Below are 22740 nucleotides of genomic sequence, written 5' to 3' on the forward strand. Positions count from 1 at the left end.
TTGACTCCAGTCCACAGTCGGGCCTTGACTCCAGTCCACAGCCTGGCCTTGACTGCAGACCACAGTCGGGCCTTGACTCCAGTCCATGGTCGGGCCTTGACTGCAGACCACAGTTGGGCCTTGACTCCAGCCCACAGTCGGGCCTTGACTCCAGACCACAGTCAGTCCTTGACTCCAGACCACAATCAGGCCTTGACTGCAGTCCACAGTCGGGCCTTGACTCCAGTCCACAGCCTGGCCTTGACTGCAGACCACAGTCGGGCCTTGACTCCAGTCCATGGTCGGGCCGTGACTGCAGACCACAGTTGGGCCTTGACTCCAGTCCACAGTCGGGCCTTGACTCCAGTCCACAGTCGGGCGTTGATTCCAGACCACAGTCAGGTCTTGACTCCAGTCCACAGTCGGGCCTTGACTCCAGTCCACAGTTGGGTCTTGACTCCAGTCCACAGCCGGGCATTGACTTCAGACCACAGTCAGGCCATGACTGCAGTCCACAGTCGGGCCTCGACTGCAGACCACAGTCGGGCCTTGACTCCAGACCACAGTCAGTCCTTGACTCCAGACCACAATCAGGCCTTGACTGCAGTCCACAGTCGGGCCTTGACTGCAGACCACAGTCGGGCCTTGACTCCAGACCACAGTCGGTCCTTGATTCCAGACCACAGTCTGGCCTTGACTGCAGAGCACAGTCGGGCCGTGACTCCAGTCCACAGTTGGGCATTGACTCCAGACCACAGTCGGGCCTTGACTCCAGTCCAGAGCCTGGCCTTGACTGCAGTCCACAGTCGTGCCTTGACTCCAGTCCACAGCCTGTCCTTGACTCCAGACCACAGCCTGTCCTTGACTCCAGACCACAGTCAGGCATTGACTCCAGACCACAGTCAGGCCTTGACTCCAGTCCAAAGTCAGGCCTTGACTCTAGACGACAGTCAGGCCTTGACTCCAGACCACAATTGGGCCTTGACTCCAGACCACAGCCTGTCCTTGACTCCAGACCACAGCCTGTCCTTGACTCCAGTCCACAATTGGGCCTTGACTCCAGACCACAACCAGGCCTTGACTCCAGTCCACAACCAGGCCTTGACTCCAGACCACAGCCTGTCCTTGACTCCAGTCCACAGTCGGGCCTTGACTCCAGTCCAAAGTCAGGCATTGACTCCAGACCACAGTCGGGACTTGACTCCAGTCCATGGTTGGACCTTGACACCAGTCCACAGTCGGGCCTTCACTGCAGACCACAGCCTGTCCTTGACTCCAGTCCACAGTCGGGCCTTGACTCCAGACCACATTTGGGCATTGACTCTAGTCCCCAGCCTGGCCTTGACTCCAGACCACAGTCAGGCCTTGACTCCAGTCCACAGTCGGGCTTTGACTCCAGACCACAGCCTGTCCTTGACTCCAGACCACAGTCACGCCTTGACTCCAGACCACAGTCGGGCCTTGACTCCAGTCCATGGTCGGACCTTGACTCCAGTCCATGGTCGGGCCTTGACCCCTGTCCACAGTCGGGCCTTGACTCCAGTCCATGGTTGGGCCTTGACTGCAGACCACAATCGGGCCTTGACTCCAGACCACAGTCGGGTCTTGACTCCGATCCATGGTCGGGCCTTGACTCCAGTCCACAGTCGGGCCTTGACTGCAGACCACAGTCAGGCCTTGACCTCAGACCACAGCCTGTCCTTGAACCCAGACCACAGTCGGACCTTGACTCCAGATCACAGTTGAGCCTTGACTCCAGTCCACAGCCTGTCCTTGACTCCAGACCACAGCCTGTCCTTGACTCCAGACCACAGTCGGGCCTTGTCTCCAGACCACAGTCAGGCCTTGACTCCAGTCCATGGTCGGACCTTGACTCCAGTCCATGGTCGGGACTTGACTCCAGTCCACAGTCGGGCCTTGACTCCAGTCCACAGCCGGGCATTGACTTCAGACCACAGTCAGGCCTTGACTGCAGTCCACAGTCGGGCCATGACTGCAGTCCACAGTCGGGCCTCGACTGCAGACCACAGTCGGGCCTTGACTCCAGACCACAGTCAGTCCTTGACTCCAGATCACAATCAGGCCTTGACTGCAGTCCACAGTCGGGCCTTGACTCCAGACCACAGTCGGGCCTTGACTCCAGACCACAGTCGGTCCTTGACTCCAGACCACAGTCTGGCCTTGACTGCAGAGCACAGTCGGGCCTTGACTCCAGTCCACAGTCGGGCATTGACTCCAGACCACAGTCGGGCCTTGACTCCAGTCCACAGCCTGGCCTTGACTGCAGTCCACAGTCGGGCCTTGACTCCAGTCCATGGTCGGACCTTGACTCCAGTCCACAGCCTGTCCTTGACTCCAGACCACAGCCTGTCCTTGACTCCAGACCACAGTCAGGCATTGACTCCAGTCCACAGCCTGTCCTTGACTCCAGACCACATTCAGGCCTTGACTCCAGACCACAGTCGGGCCTTGACTCAGTCCACAGTCTGGCCTTGACTGCAGAGCACAGTCGGGCCTTGACTCCAGACCACAGTCGGGCATTGACTCCAGACCACAGTCAGGCCTTGACTCCAGTCCACAGCCTGGCCTTGACTCCAGTCCACAGTCGGGCCTTGACTCCAGTCCATGGTCGGACCTTGACTCCAGTCCATAGCCTGTCCTTGACTCCAGACCACAGCCTGTCCTTGACACCAGACCAAGGTCGGGCCTTGACTCCAGGCCACAGCCTGTCCTTGACTCCAGACCACATTCAGGCCTTGACTCCAGACCACAGTCAGGCCTTGACTCCAGTCCACAGTCGGGCCTTGACTCCAGACCACATTCAGGCCTTGACACCAGACCACAGTCGGGCCTTGACTCCAGTCCACAGTCGGGCCTTGACTCCAGACCACAGTCAGGCCTTGACTGCAGTCCACAGTCGGGCCTTGACTCCAGACCACAGTCGGGCCTTGACTCCAGACCACAGTCGGGACTTGACTGCAGTCCACAGTCGGGCCTTGACTCCAGATCACAGTCAGGCCTTGACTCCAGTCCACAGTCGGGCCTCGACTGCAGACCACAGTCGGGCCTTGACTCCAGACCACAGTCAGTCTTTGACTCCAGACCACAATCAGGCCTTGACTGCAGTCCACAGTTGGGCCTTGACTGCAGACCACAGTCGGGCATTGACTCCAGACCACAGTCAGGCCTTGACTCCAGTCCACAGCCTGGCCTTGACTCCAGTCCACAGTCGGGCCTTGACTCCAGTCCATGGTCGGACCTTGACTCCAGTCCATAGCCTGTCCTTGAGTCCAGACCACAGCCTGTCCTTGATTCCAGACCAAGGTCGGGCCTTGACTCCAGTCCACAGCCTGTCCTTGACTCCAGACCACATTCAGGCCTTGACTCCAGACCACAGTCAGGCCTTGACTCCAGTCCACAGTCGGGCCTTGACTCCAGACCACATTCAGGCCTTGACTCCAGACCACAGTCGGGCCTTGACTGCAGTCCACAGTCGGGCCTTGACTGCAGACCACATTCAGGCCTTGACTCCAGACCACAGTCGGTCCTTGACTCCAGACCACAGTCGGGCCTTGACTCCAGACCACAGTCGGGACTTGACTCCAGACCACAGTCAGTCCTTGACTCCAGATCACAATCAGGCCTTGACTGCAGTCCACAGTCGGGCCTTGACTCCAGACCACAGTCGGGCCTTGACTCCAGACCACAGTCGGGCTTTGACTCCAGACCACAGCCTGTCCTTGACTCCAGACCACAGTCACGCCTTGACTCCAGACCACAGTCGGGCCTTGACTCCAGTCCACAGTCGGGCTTTGACTCCAGACCACAGCCTGTCCTTGACTCCAGACCACAGTCACGCCTTGACTCCAGACCACAGTCGGGCCTTGACTCCAGTCCATGGTCGGACCTTGACTCCAGTCCATGGTCGGGCCTTGACCCCTGTCCACAGTCGGGCCTTGACTCCAGTCCATGGTTGGGCCTTGACTGCAGACCACAATCGGGCCTTGACTCCAGACCACAGTCGGGTCTTGACTCCGATCCATGGTCGGGCCTTGACTCCAGTCCACAGTCGGGCCTTGACTGCAGACCACAGTCAGGCCTTGACCTCAGACCACAGCCTGTCCTTGAACCCAGACCACAGTCGGACCTTGACTCCAGATCACAGTTGAGCCTTGACTCCAGTCCACAGCCTGTCCTTGACTCCAGACCACAGCCTGTCCTTGACTCCAGACCACAGTCGGGCCTTGTCTCCAGACCACAGTCAGGCCTTGACTCCAGTCCATGGTCGGACCTTGACTCCAGTCCATGGTCGGGCCTTGACTCCAGTCCACAGTCGGGCCTTGACTCCAGTCCACAGCCGGGCATTGACTTCAGACCACAGTCAGGCCTTGACTGCAGTCCACAGTCGGGCCATGACTGCAGTCCACAGTCGGGCCTCGACTGCAGACCACAGTCGGGCCTTGACTCCAGACCACAGTCAGTCCTTGACTCCAGATCACAATCAGGCCTTGACTGCAGTCCACAGTCGGGCCTTGACTCCAGACCACAGTCGGGCCTTGACTCCAGACCACAGTCGGTCCTTGACTCCAGACCACAGTCTGGCCTTGACTGCAGAGCACAGTCGGGCCTTGACTCCAGTCCACAGTCGGGCATTGACTCCAGACCACAGTCGGGCCTTGACTCCAGTCCACAGCCTGGCCTTGACTGCAGTCCACAGTCGGGCCTTGACTCCAGTCCATGGTCGGACCTTGACTCCAGTCCACAGCCTGTCCTTGACTCCAGACCACAGCCTGTCCTTGACTCCAGACCACAGTCAGGCATTGACTCCAGTCCACAGCCTGTCCTTGACTCCAGACCACATTCAGGCCTTGACTCCAGACCACAGTCGGGCCTTGACTCAGTCCACAGTCTGGCCTTGACTGCAGAGCACAGTCGGGCCTTGACTCCAGACCACAGTCGGGCATTGACTCCAGACCACAGTCAGGCCTTGACTCCAGTCCACAGCCTGGCCTTGACTCCAGTCCACAGTCGGGCCTTGACTCCAGTCCATGGTCGGACCTTGACTCCAGTCCATAGCCTGTCCTTGACTCCAGACCACAGCCTGTCCTTGACTCCAGACCACATTCAGGCCTTGACACCAGACCACAGTCGGGCCTTGACTCCAGTCCACAGTCGGGCCTTGACTCCAGACCACAGTCAGGCCTTGACTGCAGTCCACAGTCGGGCCTTGACTCCAGACCACAGTCGGGCCTTGACTCCAGACCACAGTCGGGACTTGACTGCAGTCCACAGTCGGGCCTTGACTCCAGATCACAGTCAGGCCTTGACTCCAGTCCACAGTCGGGCCTCGACTGCAGACCACAGTCGGGCCTTGACTCCAGACCACAGTCAGTCTTTGACTCCAGACCACAATCAGGCCTTGACTGCAGTCCACAGTTGGGCCTTGACTGCAGACCACAGTCGGGCATTGACTCCAGACCACAGTCAGGCCTTGACTCCAGTCCACAGCCTGGCCTTGACTCCAGTCCACAGTCGGGCCTTGACTCCAGTCCATGGTCGGACCTTGACTCCAGTCCATAGCCTGTCCTTGAGTCCAGACCACAGCCTGTCCTTGATTCCAGACCAAGGTCGGGCCTTGACTCCAGTCCACAGCCTGTCCTTGACTCCAGACCACATTCAGGCCTTGACTCCAGACCACAGTCAGGCCTTGACTCCAGTCCACAGTCGGGCCTTGACTCCAGACCACATTCAGGCCTTGACTCCAGACCACAGTCGGGCCTTGACTCCAGTCCACAGTCGGGCCTTGACTGCAGACCACATTCAGGCCTTGACTCCAGACCACAGTCGGGACTTGACTGCAGTCCACAGTCGGGCCTTGACTCCAGATCACAGTCAGGCCTTGACTCCAGTCCACTGTCGGGCCTCGACTGCATACCACAGTCAGGCCTTGACTCCAGACCACAGTCAGTCCTTGACTCCAGACCACAGTCAGGCCTTGACTGTAGTCCACAGTCGGGCCTTGACTGCAGAGCACAGTCGGGCCTTGACTCCAGTCCACAGTCGGGCATTGACTCCAGACCATAGTCGGGCCTTGACTCCAGTCCACAGCCTGGCCTTGACTGCAGTCCACAGTCGGGCCTTGACTCCAGTCCATGGTCGGACCTTGACTCCAGTCCACAGCTTGTCCTTGACTCTAGTCCACAATTGGGCCTTGACTCCAGACCACAACCAGGCCTTGACTCCAGTCCACAACCAGGCCTTGACTCCAGACCACAGCCTGTCCTTGACTCCAGTCCACAGTCGGGCCTTGACTCCAGTCCAAAGTCAGGCATTGACTCCAGACCACAGTCGGGATTGACTCCAGTCCATGGTTGGACCTTGACTCCAGTCCACAGTCGGGCCTTGACTCCAGACCACGCCTGTCCTTGACTCCAGTCCACAGTCGGGCCTTGACTCCAGACCACATTTGGGCATTGACTCTAGTCCCCAGCCTGGCCTTGACTCCAGACCACAGTCAGGCCTTGGCTCCAGTCCACAGTCGGGCCTTGACTCCAGACCACAGCCAGTCCTTGACTCTAGACCACAGTCAGACCTTGACTCCAGACCATAGTCAGGTCTTGACTCCGGTCCATGGTTGGACCTTGACTCCAGTCCACAGTCGGGCCTTGACTCCAGTCCATGGTTGGGCCTTGACTGCTGACCACAATCGGGCCTTGACTCCAGACCACAGTCGGGTCTTGACTCCGATCCATGGTCGGACCTTGACTCCAGTCCACAGTCGGGCCTTGACTGCAGACCACAGTCAGGCCTTGACCTCAGACCACAGCCTGTCCTTGGACCCAGACCACAGTCGGGCCTTGACTCCAGATCACAGTTGAGCCTTGACTCCAGTCCACAGCGTGTCCTTGACTCCAGACCACAGCCTGTCCTTGACTCCAGACCATAGTCGGGCCTTGTCTCCAGACCACAGTCAGGCCTTGACTCCAGTCCATGGTCGGACCTTGACTCCAGTCCATGGTCGGGCCTTGACTCCAGTCCACAGTCGGGCCTTGACTCCAGTCCACAGCCTGGCCTTGACTGCAGACCACAGTCGGGGCTTGACTCCAGTCCATGGTCGGGCCTTGACTGCAGACCACAGTCGGGCCTTGACTCCAGCCCACAGTCGGGCCTTGACTCCAGTCCACAGTCGGGCGTTGACTCCAGACCACAGTCAGGTCTTGACTCCAGTCCACAGTCGGGCCTTGACTCCAGTCCACAGTTGGGTCTTGACTCCAGTCCACAGCCGGGCATTGACTTCAGACCACAGTCAGGCCTTGACTGCAGTCCACAGTCGGGCCTCGACTGCAGACCACAGTCGGGCCTTGACTCCAGACCACAGTCAGTCCTTGACTCCAGACCACAATCAGGCCTTGACTGCAGTCCACAGTCGGGCCTTGACTGCAGACCACAGTCGGGCCTTGACTCCAGACCACAGTCGGTCCTTGGATCCAGACCACAGTCGGTCCTTGACTCCAGACCACAGTCTGGCCTTGACTGCAGAGCACAGTCGGGCCTTGACTCCAGTCCACAGTCGGGCATTGACTCCAGACCACAGTCGGGCCTTGACTCCAGTCCACAGCCTGGCCTTGACTGCAGTCCACAGTCGGGCCTTGACTCCAGTCCATGGTCGGACCTTGACTCCAGTCCACAGGCTGTCCTTGACTCCAGACCACAGCCTGTCCTTGACTCCAGACCACAGTCAGGCCTTGACTCCAGTCCACAGCCTGTCCTTGACTCCAGACCACATTCAGGCCTTGACCCCAGACCACAGTAGGGCCTTGACTCCAGTCCACAGTCTGGCCTTGACTGCAGAGCACAGTCGGGCCTTGACTCCAGACCACAGTCGGGCATTGACTCCAGACCACAGTCAGGCCTTGACTCCAGTCCACAGCCTGGCCTTGACTCCAGTCCACAGTCGGGCCTTGACTCCAGTCCATGGTCGGACCTTGACTCCAGTCCATAGCCTGTCCTTGACTCCAGACCACAGCCTGTCCTTGACTCCAGACCAAGGTCGGGCCTTGACTCCAGTCCACAGCCTGTCCTTGACTCCAGACCACATTCAGGCCTTGACACCAGACCACAGTCAGGCCTTGACTCCAGTCCACAGTCGGGCATTGACTCCAGACCACATTCAGGCCTTGACTCCAGACCACAGTCGGGCCTTGACTCCAGTCCACAGTCGGGCCTTGACTCCAGACCACAGTCAGGCCTTGACTGCAGTCCACAGTCAGGCCTTGACTGCAGTCCACAGTCGGGCCTTGACTCCAGACCAAAGTCGGGCCTTGACTCCAGACCACAGTCGGGACTTGACTGCAGTCCACAGTCGGGCCTTGACTCCAGATCACAGTCAGGCCTTGACTCCAGTCCACAGTCGGGCCTCGACTGCGGACCACAGTCGGGCCTTGACTCCAGACCACAGTCAGTCCTTGACTCCAGATCACAATCAGGCCTTGACTGCAGTCCACAGTCAGGCCTTGACTGCAGACCACAGTCGGGCCTTGACTCCAGACCACAGTCGGTCCTTGACTCCAGACCACAGTCTGGCCTTGACTGCAGAGCACAGTCGGGCCTTGACTCCAGTCCACAGTCGGGCATTGACTCCAGACCACAGTCGGGCCTTGACTCCAGTCCACAGCCTGGCCTTGACTGCAGTCCACAGTCGGGCCTTGACTCCAGTCCATGGTCGGACCTTGACTCCAGACCACAGCCTGGCCTTGACTGCAGTCCACAGTCGGGCCTTGACTCCAGTCCATGGTCGGACCTTGACTCCAGTCCACAGCCTGTCCTTGACTCCAGACCACAGCCTGTCCTTGACTCCAGACCACAGTCAGGCATTGACTCCAGTCCACAGCCTGTCCTTGACTCCAGACCACATTCAGGCCTTGACTCCAGACCACAGTCGGGCCTTGACTCCAGTCCACAGTCTGGCCTTGACTGCAGAGCACAGTCGGGCCTTGACTCCAGACCACAGTCGGGCATTGACTCCAGACCACATTCAGGCCTTGACTCCAGACCACAGTCGGGCCTTGACTCCAGTCCACAGTTGGGCCTTGACTCCAGACCACAGTCAGGCCTTGACTGCAGTCCACAGTCGGGCCTTGACTCCAGACCACAGTCGGGCCTTGACTCCAGTCCACAGCCTGTCCTTGACTCCAGACCACAGCCTGTCCTTCACTCCAGACCACAGTCAGGCCTTGACTCCAGTCCACAGCCTGTCCTTGACTCCAGACCACATTCAGGCCTTGACTCCAGACCACAGTCGGGCCTTGACTCCAGTCCACAGTCTGGCCTTGACTGCAGAGCACAGTCGGGCCTTGACTCCAGACCACAGTTGGGCATTGACTCCAGACCACATTCAGGCCTTGACTCCAGACCACAGTCGGGCCTTGACTCCAGTCCACAGTTGGGCCTTGACTCCAGACCACAGTCAGGCCTTGACTGCAGTCCACAGTCGGGCCTTGACTCCAGACCACAGTCGGGCCTTGACTCCAGACCACAGTCGGGACTTGACTGCAGTCCACAGTCGGGCCTTGACTCCAGATCGCAGTCAGGCCTTGACTCCAGTCCACAGTCTGGCCTTGACTGCAGAGCACAGTCGGGCCTTGACTCCAGACCACAGTCGGGCATTGACTCCAGACCACATTCAGGCCTTGACTCCAGACCACAGTCGGGCCTTGACTCCAGTCCACAGTTGGGCCTTGACTCCAGACCACAGTCAGGCCTTGACTGCAGTCCACAGTCGGGCCTTGACTCCAGACCACAGTCGGGCCTTGACTCCAGACCACAGTCGGGACTTGACTGCAGTCCACAGTCGGGCCTTGACTCCAGATCGCAGTCAGGCCTTGACTCCAGTCCACAGTCGGGCCTCGACTGCAGACCACAGTCGGGCCTTGACTCCAGACCACAGTCAGTCCTTGACTCCAAACCACAGTCGGGCCTTGACTCCAGACCACAGTCGGGACTTGACTGCAGTCCACAGTCGGGCCTTGACTCCAGATCGCAGTCAGGCCTTGACTCCAGTCCACAGTCGGGCCTCGACTGCAGACCACAGTCGGGCCTTGACTCCAGACCACAGTCAGTCCTTGACTCCAGACCACAGTCAGGCCTTGACTGCAGTCCACAGTCGGGCCTTGACTGCAGACCACAGTCGGGCCTTGACTCCAGACCACAGTCGGTCCTTGACTCCAGACCACAGTCTGGCCTTGACTGCAGAGCACAGTCGGGCCTTGACTCCAGTCCACAGTCGGGCATTGACTCCAGACCACAGTCGGGCCTTGACTCCAGTCCACAGCCTGGCCTTGACTGCAGTCCACAGTCGGGCCTTGACTCCAGTCCATGGTCGGACCTTGACTCCAGTCCACAGGCTGTCCTTGACTCCAGACCACAGCCTGTCCTTGACTCCAGACCACAGTCAGGCCTTGACTCCAGTCCACAGCCTGTCCTTGACTCCAGACCACATTCAGGCCTTGACCCCAGACCACAGTAGGGCCTTGACTCCAGTCCACAGTCTGGCCTTGACTGCAGAGCACAGTCGGGCCTTGACTCCAGACCACAGTCGGGCATTGACTCCAGACCACAGTCAGGCCTTGACTCCAGTCCACAGCCTGGCCTTGACTCCAGTCCACAGTCGGGCCTTGACTCCAGTCCATGGTCGGACCTTGACTCCAGTCCATAGCCTGTCCTTGACTCCAGACCACAGCCTGTCCTTGACTCCAGACCAAGGTCGGGCCTTGACTCCAGTCCACAGCCTGTCCTTGACTCCAGACCACATTCAGGCCTTGACACCAGACCACAGTCAGGCCTTGACTCCAGTCCACAGTCGGGCATTGACTCCAGACCACATTCAGGCCTTGACTCCAGACCACAGTCGGGCCTTGACTCCAGTCCACAGTCGGGCCTTGACTCCAGACCACAGTCAGGCCTTGACTGCAGTCCACAGTCAGGCCTTGACTGCAGTCCACAGTCGGGCCTTGACTCCAGACCACAGTCGGGCCTTGACTCCAGACCACAGTCGGGACTTGACTGCAGTCCACAGTCGGGCCTTGACTCCAGATCACAGTCAGGCCTTGACTCCAGTCCACAGTCGGGTCTCGACTGCGGACCACAGTCGGGCCTTGACTCCAGACCACAGTCAGTCCTTGACTCCAGATCACAATCAGGCCTTGACTGCAGTCCACAGTCAGGCCTTGACTGCAGACCACAGTCGGGCCTTGACTCCAGACCACAGTCGGTCCTTGACTCCAGACCACAGTCTGGCCTTGACTGCAGAGCACAGTCGGGCCTTGACTCCAGTCCACAGTCGGGCATTGACTCCAGACCACAGTCGGGCCTTGACTCCAGTCCACAGCCTGGCCTTGACTGCAGTCCACAGTCGGGCCTTGACTCCAGTCCATGGTCGGACCTTGACTCCAGACCACAGCCTGGCCTTGACTGCAGTCCACAGTCGGGCCTTGACTCCAGTCCATGGTCGGACCTTGACTCCAGTCCACAGCCTGTCCTTGACTCCAGACCACAGCCTGTCCTTGACTCCAGACCACAGTCAGGCATTGACTCCAGTCCACAGCCTGTCCTTGACTCCAGACCACATTCAGGCCTTGACTCCAGACCACAGTCGGGCCTTGACTCCAGTCCACAGTCTGGCCTTGACTGCAGAGCACAGTCGGGCCTTGACTCCAGACCACAGTCGGGCATTGACTCCAGACCACATTCAGGCCTTGACTCCAGACCACAGTCGGGCCTTGACTCCAGTCCACAGTTGGGCCTTGACTCCAGACCACAGTCAGGCCTTGACTGCAGTCCACAGTCGGGCCTTGACTCCAGACCACAGTCGGGCCTTGACTCCAGTCCACAGCCTGTCCTTGACTCCAGACCACAGCCTGTCCTTCACTCCAGACCACAGTCAGGCCTTGACTCCAGTCCACAGCCTGTCCTTGACTCCAGACCACATTCAGGCCTTGACTCCAGACCACAGTCGGGCCTTGACTCCAGTCCACAGTCTGGCCTTGACTGCAGAGCACAGTCGGGCCTTGACTCCAGACCACAGTTGGGCATTGACTCCAGACCACATTCAGGCCTTGACTCCAGACCACAGTCGGGCCTTGACTCCAGTCCACAGTTGGGCCTTGACTCCAGACCACAGTCAGGCCTTGACTGCAGTCCACAGTCGGGCCTTGACTCCAGACCACAGTCGGGCCTTGACTCCAGACCACAGTCGGGACTTGACTGCAGTCCACAGTCGGGCCTTGACTCCAGATCGCAGTCAGGCCTTGACTCCAGTCCACAGTCTGGCCTTGACTGCAGAGCACAGTCGGGCCTTGACTCCAGACCACAGTCGGGCATTGACTCCAGACCACATTCAGGCCTTGACTCCAGACCACAGTCGGGCCTTGACTCCAGTCCACAGTTGGGCCTTGACTCCAGACCACAGTCAGGCCTTGACTGCAGTCCACAGTCGGGCCTTGACTCCAGACCACAGTCGGGCCTTGACTCCAGACCACAGTCGGGACTTGACTGCAGTCCACAGTCGGGCCTTGACTCCAGATCGCAGTCAGGCCTTGACTCCAGTCCACAGTCGGGCCTCGACTGCAGACCACAGTCGGGCCTTGACTCCAGACCACAGTCAGTCCTTGACTCCAGACTACAGTCGGGCCTTGACTCCAGACCACAGTCGGGACTTGACTGCAGTCCACAGTCGGGCCTTGACTCCAGATCGCAGTCAGGCCTTGACTCCAGTCCACAGTCGGGCCTCGACTGCAGACCACAGTCGGGCCTTGACTCCAGACCACAGTCAGTCCTTGACTCCAGACCACAGTCAGGCCTTGACTGCAGTCCACAGTCGGGCCTTGACTGCAGACCACAGTCGGGCCTTGACTCCAGACCACAGTCGGTCCTTGACTCCAGACCACAGTCTGGCCTTGACTGCAGAGCACAGTCGGGCCTTGACTCCAGTCCACAGTCGGGCATTGACTCCAGACCATAGTCGGGCCTTGACTCCAGTCCACAACCTGGCCTTGACTGCAGTCCACAGTCGGGCCTTGACTCCAGTCCATGGTCGGACCTTGACTCCAGTCCACAGGCTGTCCTTGACTCCAGACCACAGCCTGTCCTTGACTCCAGACCACAGTCAGGCCTTGACTCCAGTCCACAGCCTGTCCTTGACTCCAGACCACATTCTGGCCTTGACTCCAGACCACAGTCGGGCCTTGACTCCAGTCCACAGTCTGGCCTTGACTGCAGAGCACAGTCGGGCCTTGACTCCAGACCACAGTCGGGCATTGACTCCAGACCACAGTCGGGCCTTGACTCCAGTCCATGGTCGGACCTTGACTCCAGTCCATAGCCTGTCCTTGACTCCAGACCACAGCCTGTCCTTGACTCCAGACCACATTCAGGCCTTGACTCCAAACCACAGTCAGGCCTTGACTCCAGTCCACAGTCGGGCCTTGACTCCAGACCACATTCAGGCCTTGACTGCAGAGCACAGTCGGGCCTTGACTCCAGTCCACAGTCGGGCCTTGACTCCAGATCACAGTCAGGCCTTGACTCCAGTCCACAGTCGGGCCTTGACTCCAGACCACAGTCAGGCCTTGACTGCAGTCCACAGTCGGGCCTTGACTCCAGACCACATTCAGGCCTTGACTCCAGACCACAGTCGGGCCTTGACTCCAGTCCACAGCCTGTCCTTGACTCCAGACCACAGCCTGTCCTTGACTCCAGACCACAGTCTGGCCTTGACTCCAGTCCATGGTCAGGCCTTGACTCCTGTGCACAGTCGGGCCTTGACTCCAGTCCATGGTTGGGCCTTAACCCCAGTCCATGGTTGGGCCTTGACTGCAGACCACAGTTGGGCCTTAACTCCATGCCAGACTTCACCTCAAGGCTCTTGAGGCCGGGAGAGCACTCTGAAATCAACTCAGAAGTTCACACTGCGGTCATGCCGGGACGAAAGGCTGCTATGCTGGGCTGTGAGACCACCTTGCCGTGGCATGAGACAACATGTGCTGCTGAGAGACTGCCACGCTGTGCCGGGGGGACACTACACCAGGCTGGGAGGCTGGCATGGTGGGGTGAAAGACCACTACACCGAGCCAGGGGAGCAGTACACCAGGCCGGGAGATTGATATGCCTGGCCGAGAGACAGCGTGTGCCACCGAGAGCCTGCCACAGTGATCTGGGGGGACCGCCAGGCCGAGGAGACGCCTCACCAAGTCCACGCTGAGGCCAGGAGTTCAGGACGTTGGTGAGAAGAATAAAGAAGAAAGAAAGAAAGACATGAAAGAGAAAAAAAGGAAAAAGAATCAGATGGAGCAGACAATGTCCAGTTCAAATATCCTACCCTGACGCCATCTTGGAATTTTAGTGATTGGGGGTTGGCAACAAATACTGGCCCGGTCACAAACCCATAGTCCCTGAATAAATAAAGGGATCTGTGCCCTCACAGTAAATAAGCAGTTTCTATCCGGTCTGCCCTGTACCTTCATACTTTCACAATAAGGATCCTTTAATTTCCAACCTCCTTATTTAAGTGGAGGAATCCCAGTGATACTGTGGGTAATGTATGAAACTCTGGATTCCGCTTACCCTCCAGGACTCGACGGTCAAAGAAAGTGGAACCGTATTCAGCTATCGACTTGTATAAATCCTTCCGAGATGTCTGCATAAGGCAGTAAGAGTGGGAGTTTCCTGAACAAATGTCACCCTCATTCTGAGGCAAATCACAGAAACAAATTTATGGGAAGCATTCTGAATCTTGAGGCCATTTATACCTCTTGTGACAAAACAAATATACATTTAAACCTCCTCTTTTTGTAGAAAAATTCAATTCATGGTTGAGTTGATTTTCCTTGCACCTCCCTCACTCCTTCCTCACCAGTGATATGGACATGGAGGTGCAGATATTTCATGCTCAGTGAGTCACCGACCTAAATTTTGATCACTCTGTTCGCATATCATGTTCAAATGCACTAATTGCAGAGCATTAACTGAGACGGTTCCTGAGGACAGAGTGGAGCTGGAAAATTACCACCAACACCTACACCTGAATAGATGATGCACGACAAATTGCAAATCCAAAGTTGTGCAGCCTCCCACAGTAAACTAGGAGCACGATAATGAAGCAAACAGCCAGAAAATGATGGAGACAGCTCAGGTCAGCTAGAAAACAGGCAGCTTCATTTTTCAGATATGGAGTAACAGAAAAAGAGGTGAGCTGTCTCATTAAACGAGCGAGCTGGAAAGGGTAAGCTATCTGAAATGTTAGATTCTTGAGGCAAAATGCAATGACCTCCAGCACATCAACATGCACAATCTGTAACATTATTTAATGGTAGATAATTATTTAATATGCACTTTTATCTAACCTAATGTACTCTTGTAATTACATATGGAATAGTTCCCACTATTGTGGTGTACAAATGCTGCTCAGCTGGTGACTTGCAGTCTCTTCCCTCTGTCCATCCATTTAACTCGAGCTACCTATACCTTGCCACCTTCACCTCCCCCTCCCCCGACACTCTCACGCCCTTGACAGCGTAACATTAAAATAGGAGCCAGAATAGGCCATTCAGCCCATTGGGTCCACTCCACTTTTTGACATGATCTTGGCTGACCTTCTATCTCAACATTATACTCCTCCTCTCACCCGCTGATGCCTCCAGTGTGTAGAAATCTTGTATTTGCTTAACGATATTCAGTGGTTGGCCTCTGCAGCTTCTTGTGCTGGAGAATTCCACAGGGTCACCACTCACAAAATAAAAACATTTCAATTTATCTCAGTGAGAAATCACCCAGTACAGCGCCCCATTCAACACCAACCTGAAATGCAATGTTGTTTGTCCTGTCTGTGGCCAGAATGACTGCACCTTCTGAGCCCATTGTTTATTTCAAATTCACTCGTGGGATGTGGGTGTCACTGGCTGGGTCAGCATTTATTGCCCGCTGAGAAGGTGGGGGGGTGAGCTGCTTCTTGAACCGCTGCAGACAATGTGGGCAGAAACTTGCCAGTTTGGGAAGGGTGGATTTGAAGGTTGCATTGGGAGCGAGGTCTGGGATAACACTACTGCACCCACCCCCCAATCCCCAGGCACCTCAGACATTCCCACTCCTTTTGGAGGCAGGAGAACACCGATAGCTGTACCCAGCTGGCATTTCCTGGCAGCCAGTGAGCAAGGGGTGACATATAGATGAAGCCATTACCAGTCATCTTGCTCACTAATGAGAGGACAGCACTATGTTCCAATAGGGCAATGGTGACTTGACCTTTAAAATAGTAATGAGGTGGCTACGACCAGAGGAAACTGAAGGAGGAGCAGGCCATTCGGCCCCTCAAGCCTATAGCACCGTTCAGTAAGACCATGGCTGATCCTGTAGCTCCACTGGGCTGGAGGGCCCTGGCGTCGCAGCTGACTGTAGACACTAACAGCTCCCCAGGAGGGAAGGCACTTCCCAGCAGCAGGCCGAGTGGCCTTTGGCATCAGAAGCGTCATAAAATGGTAAACCATAGGGGCAGCCCACTGAGCCTCCTCCAAGTGACAGGGCGGTGGAGTTCACGAGGGCATGCATGGAGCCCTGCAACACTAACCACTTCCCCCCCACCCACCACCACTACCCAACTCCCCAATCAACCCCCCAAATCCCAGCCAGTCTCCCAGCTCCCAAAACTGCAGAAGCCCCATTGTGCAGCTGGATGGTCGGCCTGGCGGGAGGGGAAGGGTGCAGGGCTATGGGAGTGCATAGAACACAGAACATTACAGCACAGTACAGGCCCTTCGGCCCTCGATTTTGAGCCAACCTGTGGAACCAATATGAAGCCCAATTATCCTACACTATTCCATTTTCATCCACATGTTTATCCATTGACTATTTAAATGCCCTTAAAGTTGACGAATCTACTACTGTTGCAGGCAGTGCATTCCATCCCCTTACTGAGTCAAGAAACTACCTCTGACATCTGTATCAGACAGGAGATCGCTCAAGTCAGAAATATCCCTGAGTCCCGAACAGGGACTGTCACCAGGAGATTCCACTCCCCTTTGCCTGCTTCACATCCCCAGCCTCTGCAATGTTTCGCCTTTTATTTGTTTCTCCTGATTCTGAACTTTTTCAAGCCGCTTGCCAGAGGTCGCCTGGGAGTCGACAGCTTGTACAGCATTCTCGCAGCCACAGGCGACATCCCTAATGGGAAATAATGATCATCACTCAAGGCCAGGCAGTGTGCGTGGGAAGCACTGTGACTGAGAGGGAGAGTCTCTGATTGCTGCCCTTTCTCAGTTTCAGTCTCCATTCAGTCTGCTTTTGATCACTCATCTTTTTTTATTCCAGATCGCACTCTGCGTTTACCGCACTGCTCAACACAAGCAATAGGCTACACGCTTCGCAGCTTTCCCGACTCAACACTAAGGTCGATTTCAAATCACAGCCAGGGTTTTTCAGGCAGTAATTTCCATGTGACGGCTTGTGCATGTGTCAATTACACCTCCTCAGTATTAATCTGGCTCATTGGGTGTGTCGCCCATCAAAGACCCAGTCCTACTGGCTGGTTTCAAATCCCACCATGGCATACCTTTTCAAGGGCAACTTGGCAATAGTTGGGCAAGAAGTACTGGCCCAGCCAGCAACACCCACCTCCCATGAATGAAAAAAAAATTCTACATCTTAATATCTTTCTCTGTCCTGTAAAGCTTTATGAACAAAAGCAGCAGTAACTATAAATTATGTTTGTAACATTTACAATGATGCAGTAGCCCAGGCAATTGCAGGTCTCACTTAACACATCCACAAATCAAATTGTCACCAATGGTATGACTTAGCATCACTCCAGGAGAGTAATTCTTGCTGGTAAATATAATGTGTACCATGGTTGTAAATCCCCATTTTCAGGGAAGGTACAGTAGGGTGAAGCAGGAATTTCAAATATACAAGTGAATGGGTGATATTTTGGCAAATGGAGTTCAAAATGCATAGTTGCAACGATTCAAGAAAGACATGGAATATTTGCATAATGGTGAGATTATGGAAGTGCAAAGAGAACACAATGTCAACATACACAGATTCCTAAAATCTTATGCATAGATTCAAAAAACTAAAATAATAAAGTCAATGGAATATCGAGAGAGGAGGGATTCCAAATGAGAAGCCAGGGACCAGAAATTCACCTGGAGGAAAACAATTTAATCATGGCATCACATCGCAGCAAAAATATAAGGGCCTTGAAAACACAATCAGCTCAGACTGGTACTGGGACGTAAAGGGTTCATATTGAAGCCTTCTGTGTTGCCTTGGGTTCAGAGAGTTCAGGAGCTTTCTAGTGGTGTCCTTCAAAATGAGAAAAGGATTAGACAGGATCGAGACAGCAAAAGCATTTCCTCGGTTAGGGGGCATGGATTCCCATTTATGTTCTGCCACTTGGGAGTGCATGTACTTTTACCGTGCAAACAGTGGTGCAAATCTGGAACGCAAATTTCTGCGGATGCTGGAAATTATAATCAATAACTTAAAGTTGACCAAGTGATGTACCGTACAGGCTGATAAGTGGAATTGACATTGAAATTATTAATGATCTGATTGAATGGCAGAATAGATTTGAGGGGCCGAACGGCCCAATTCCAATCCTATGCAGACTATGACACCTGGAGGCTTTGTAAAACACTGAACAGCTCTGAACATGCTGTTAAGTATAAGTGCATAAATATTCTAACTGAAATGCTTTCTGCCGTCTGCTGGATGTGTGATCTTTTTATTTAGTTATAGTTTCAGAAAATATCCAATATAACAAATGTGTATTGGAACTGCACAGGTAGTCCATATTGTGGGTCCCCTACAGCACATGGACTGCAGCGGTTCAAGAAGGCAGCTCACCACCACCTTTTTGAAGGCAACTTGGCAATGGTTGAATAAGAAGTGCCAGCCTAGCCAGCAATGCCCACATCCCATAAACAAAAAGTTAATTCCACATCTTGAAACCTTTACCTGTAAAGCTTTATGAAAAAAAGCAGCAGCAACTATAAATTATGTTGGCAGCTTTTACAATGATGCAGCAGTACAGATGATTCCAGTTCTCACTTAATACATCCAGAAATTAAATCCCCATTAATGGTATGACTTGGCATCACCTCAGGAAAGCAAATCTTGCTGTCAAATATAATGTGCACTGTGGCAGCTACGCATAATCACTGCTTTTCTAATTCTTCATCATTCTAATGTGGCATCTAATCAGCACAAAGAAAAATCAAAAGACAGCTGATGCTGCAAGTCTGAAATAAAAGCAGGGATCGTAAGAAATACTTATCAAGTAAGTCATCAACTGGGGGGAGGCATAGACAAGTTGACACGTTGGAGACCTTGGCATTTTAACCAATGATTTTGCCTGAAGCTTGAACTGGTCTTTCTCCTACACAAATGTTGCCTGGCTTTCTGTGTGTTTCTGGCACTTTCTGACATTGTATACGTTCAGTAGCTTTCTCGAAATCATAATCCTGTGTCAGGAGAAAGGAGTGACAACACCTTTAATAAAATGAGGTATACTGGTCATCCATATGTAAATAATAAGATTAATGCTGGTTATAAATTACTCCTGACAGCTCTTACCATCGCTTTTTACTGGCAGGTTTTTTTGTATAATGCGTTAACATCTGCATTAGAATAACGTCAAGGGATTTTTACTGCAGGTTTCAATCATAAAATATACTTCGCAGAGCAACTGTGGAAATGTTCTTTTCAGTCAATTAATTCTGATCAAATATGGTTATGTTTTTTGAGCTATACCATGAAGCAAAACAATCCCCTCCACACAATATTTAGGGACTGGCTTACAATTGAGGGAAGGTCTAGATGCAGGCATACTCCTGAACCTGACTTTGAGTCTGACTCAAGGACTTGTGGGCCATGGAAGGTTCATACACAAATGGTCAAATGGGTTGTTTCTCAGCCTGTAAACCCTTTCCAATAGGCCGGATAGCAGGCAGGAAGAACAGGAGAAGCTCCTGATCACCTATACTTCAGAAGGCAATGCTGCTTCAGCACTTTGCCCATAAGTGTGGGATCAATTCAGTGGGCTCATCCGTAGTTTCATCCTTGGAAAGACACACTGAAAAGATATTTTCCCTGGTGGGACACACCAAAATGAAGGGACGTAACATTCAAAATAGGAGTTTACCATTTAAGGTGGAAGGTTTGGGATCATTTTCGGTTTGGACTGGTTGGACTGAAGGGTCTGTTTTTGTGCTGTATGACTCTATGACTCTCTACCTGTTGTCTTTCAGAGATTCATGAGACATTGGGCACTCTGTTCCCCAGAAAGTGGTGGAGCCAGAGCCATTTTAAGACACGGGGGGATAGATTCTTAACTATCAATATGAAATTGAGGCCACACTCAGATCAGCCATAATCTCATTTTCTGGATCAGTGGTGCTGGAAGAGCGCAGCAATTCAAGCAGCATCCGACGAGCAGCAAAATCGACGTTTCTGGCAAAAGCCCTTCATCAGGAATAAAGGCATAATCTCATCCAATGGCAGAACATGCATGAGGGGCCGAATGGCCTAATCCTGCTCCTAATTGATACATCCACATGCAAATATGGATGAGAGAAAGAACAGACAGACATACTTTTGTGAAACTAAATTCTTATGCTATTGAGATCACAACCGCTATAGTCTGATGTTCTGTTACTCTCATAAAGCAATCTAGAATATTTCTTCAATAATTTAGGCAATAGACCATATTTATATCTTTCTTGCATGATTCAAATACATAAAATTCAAGAGATGAAGAATTATTGATATCTTGGATATAATTCTGAATTCCTGATTACTCAACCGGAAAAGCACAATTATGAATCTGTACAAATTTCCTTCACTGGCTGTAATTAAACCCTCCACAAACAGTAACTGGCATTTGTGCTTATTCATGAGTCAGCCAACATTTAATCTTTGACCCATTTTGAATTTTTACAGTAGAAGTTATATTGCCACTGCCAGGATTAGAAGTCCAGAAAAGTATTTATAAAACATATTTAATTTACTGAGAGCATAACAAACGTGTAGTTTGCTGATAAAGCAATGCTACTTGCAGAATCAGAAGAGGCCTTACAAAATAGGAGAGATGCAACAAAATCTGCAAGCTTTACATAAAAACTGAAAGAACTGCAAATGCTGTGAATCCGAAACAAAAAACAGAAATTGTTGGAAAAGCTCAGCAGGTCTGGCAGCATCCGTGGCAAGAAATCAGAGTTGATGCTTCGCGTTCGGTGACCCTTCCTCAGATTTGACTCTGCTTTCTCTCCATAAATGCTGACACGCCTGCAAAGCCTTGCCAACATTTTCTCTTTTTGTTTCTTTAAGTTTTGAAAATGGATTGAGTAAGAGCATCAAAAAGACAAAAGCAATGTTTTTGGGAGAAGCTAGAGTGAAAGTTGAGTGGACGTTGTCCTACTGTAATGAATCAATAAGTCTATTTCGGACAAATGGTAATGAAGATGGCAGAGGGGATATGGAAGTCAGAAGCAGGTTAGATGTCACCAGTAATAGTTTCGTGTGAATCCAAGATGTGTAAACAATAAGGAAACTCAAATTTGCAACAAGGGAAAAACTCACAAGATTCTTTATTTTATTCACATTCATAACCTCTGAAATATGAATAATAAGTAAAAACTCTGGATGCGAAGGCAAAAATTTAATATAGAAACCAAAGTCAATTTATTATCTTGCAGGCTACCGCCAACGTATTCTGGCTGCCTATCTTGTACATAACTTGATCTATTCATGGTTTCAACTCATATTGCTGCTGATGCTTGTTGCAACTCCCATCAGGTGATCTGCTGCCATGGTATGTCACATTCATTTATCTTGCCCCAATCTGCCACATCCACTGAAGATCACCGACAACCGCTCAGTAACATCCATCATCCAGCTCTCCACTGCATCTCTCGAAGAGATCTCTGTGGCTTTTCAGCTCAAATCAAATGGACAAAATACTGACATTTTAATTCCTGGATGCCATTTCTTAGAGTTCTTTCTGCTCTTGAAATTTTGCAAATTCACGACTGATTGCAAAATTCATGCCATTGTTCATTTTTTGTTCTGAAACGATCAGCAATTGTTTTCCAGGAGCTAACAGATGTTTATATACTATGCAGCGACTGAGGATTAAAGCTTATGAAGTAATGTTGGTGATGGAGTAATGCAGTGACTAGTAATGATTTCATTTCTGAAGAGCTTACTATATTATGCCAGTGATATAAAAATAGAATGTATTGATTAAGGAAGTTCTTATGTATGAAATTCAGAAAGTATAAGGCTGCAGATGAAAACAGTTTTAGTATTTAATTAGTGGCATAGAGAAAATATAAAACAAAAAGAAAACATATAGTATCATTGTTATTTTCTGCTTGAATTGGTATTCTTGCAAATTGTCCTGATGCATGTAAATTGAAAAGCTTCAGCCAAATGTGTCCTTTTTTTCTGGATGTCGAAGTGCCCATGTTGGACTGGGATGGACAAGGTCAGAAATCACACAACGCCAGGTTATAGTCCAACAGGTTTATTTGAAATCACAAGCACTCAGAGTTTACCGGTCGAAGGAACAGCTTGGAAACTTTGTGATTTCAAATAAACCTGTTGGGCTATAACCTGGTGTTTTATGATTTCTGACTAGCCTTTTTTTCAGCAATACATAAAAAATTATCTTCAAATGGTGTGATTTGCTTTTGGTTGTTCATTCGTGTTAGT

The 22740-nt window shown here is 52.9% G+C and overlaps 1 protein-coding gene across 1 annotated transcript in view; it reads right to left on the reverse strand.

The window, feature by feature from the left end:
- pcsk2 (proprotein convertase subtilisin/kexin type 2) overlaps positions 1-22740 on the reverse strand; it is a 104667-nt gene that overhangs the window by 73006 nt on the left and 8921 nt on the right. The gene's annotated exons all lie outside the window — the stretch shown is intronic.

This window comes from Chiloscyllium plagiosum, unplaced genomic scaffold (genome assembly GCF_037043375.1).
Source record: "Chiloscyllium plagiosum isolate Xiang-an unplaced genomic scaffold, Cpla_swu_hap1 HiC_scaffold_10, whole genome shotgun sequence".
NCBI lineage: Eukaryota > Metazoa > Chordata > Chondrichthyes > Orectolobiformes > Hemiscylliidae > Chiloscyllium > Chiloscyllium plagiosum.